Source organism: Lepisosteus platostomus, chromosome 22 (genome assembly GCF_059453375.1).
Source record: "Lepisosteus platostomus isolate fLepPlt1 chromosome 22, fLepPlt1.hap1, whole genome shotgun sequence".
Lineage (NCBI taxonomy): Eukaryota > Metazoa > Chordata > Actinopteri > Semionotiformes > Lepisosteidae > Lepisosteus > Lepisosteus platostomus.
In genome coordinates this window covers 16,671,467-16,673,294 of record NC_142632.1, presented here as the reverse complement: position 1 = coordinate 16,673,294, position 1,828 = coordinate 16,671,467, and positions in this window count along the sequence as shown.

Genomic DNA, 1,828 nt, shown 5'->3' with positions numbered 1-1,828 from the left:
TCATATCCCACAGTGCGCATGTGCGACAGTTAAAAGTTTTATGCCGACAGAAATTCAGGTGTAAGCCGTGCCGGGGTATATCTTTAAAAATAACTGTAAAGCTATTAAACAGTGAACTATAAATCTTGTTTCTTTAATTATTACTACACTGTCGCAAAGCTGCTGTAATTATGACTGCCATAGTTACAGCATACAGCGAATATAACATAAGAAGGTTTATAATCGAAATGGGGCTATTTATCTAGGCTAGCTCATGTGATTACGGGTAGGTCATTGATCAAAGGATCATTCAGGCTTTTTTTGAAAGAAGCTAGCCGCAATGTGTTTGAGCAGTTTACTCCAGATCCTCCCAGATATCTGTGTAAAGGTCTGAGACTTTTGTTTTTTTATGAAAGCCTTTTTTCAGGTTTGGTCAGCGGTGAGGTTTCAATATTCGCCTTGTCCTCTAGATGGAAGCATCGCTCTTTCACTGGAGATCTGTTTTGTCATAAGACTCCACAGAAGCACGCTTCTTCATGATCCAAAAAAGAAACTGGCATTGTATTTCTTTTCTACATGCACCCCACCATCACACAACCAAACAGTGACTGTCTATTGCCTTTTCCAATGTGATTGGACCCAAGAGACTGAAGAACTGGCTAAGCCCACATTGAAGAAAGCATGTGCCCTAAACGTAGAAAAAGAAACCAAGCTTCAAGAAGCCAGTCAGACGATACCTCCGATATCCATCCATCTGAAATCCTGACTGAGGGCATTATCTTCCCCACTCCTTTATACAGAAGCCCTCGATTTATTTTGCCCCAGGAAGACTTCTGTTATGGGGCTTTTTTTCTGCACCATGGACTCTTAAGTTACAGATCAGATATAAAAACTTTTATTGTTTCCTAACAGTATTAAATGTCAGTGCTTTCATTTGGCAACAGTATACCTGCTTCTGTTACATTGCAATGAGGGAAATATCAAAAAGTGAGGTTTTATCACTGAAGTCCTTGTAGAAAAGCTAAGCCAGGTTCGTTACCTGTCATTCCTCATCTCAAGAAGCAGAGAATGTAACTATACGTAACACACCAGGCCATGGTATGTATTCATATGCTACACAGAGAGAAAAAAATCCAGGGTTACAGGTAACAATTAACACCTAAAGCTGCAGTTTGTTTTCTGGAAATTACTTGTGGGGGGACTGAACATAAGCAAGTTATTAGGTCTTATTTGAGTTTGGAACAACAAGGCCTTTTCTAGTGCACTGCACGCCCTCTGGTGTTCAGCAAGGAGTTTTGCTGCCACCTGCCACAATTCTTCTTCAGCAGTCGCTCAGGAAATGTAATGACAAAGGCCTCAATTCACAGATGATAGCATGTGCATCAGTTGATATATGGGGATTTAACAATTCAAATGCTAGTCTAATTGAATTTATTATTTTTTGGAGATACGCAATAGCCTGCCATCAGGATAACTCCTTTCTTCATCCTATCTACTGTATCTCTATGTCAGGTCAGATTAAAGTAGAAGATCAATCAGGTCACTGATAGCCTGTCTCGCTTCACATAGACAAGCAATTAAATTTTGGTTTAGAGGGAGATGTTTTAAAAAAGGTTTTTTTCTGAGCTCCCTGGTTTCCTCCCACCTCCTAGAGATTCATTTATGTCTTTGATTTATCTGTGTATGAATGAGTGTCTCCGGGCAAGTGCCCTATACTTGCAGAAAAGACTCTGGGCATTACCAGGAATAAGTGGCTTTCTGATGATGTGGGAAGGAACCTTTTAAATGATATATTTATGTGCAGAAACTGAAAAAAAAACGTCATAATTTTGCTATTGTTACAGATAGG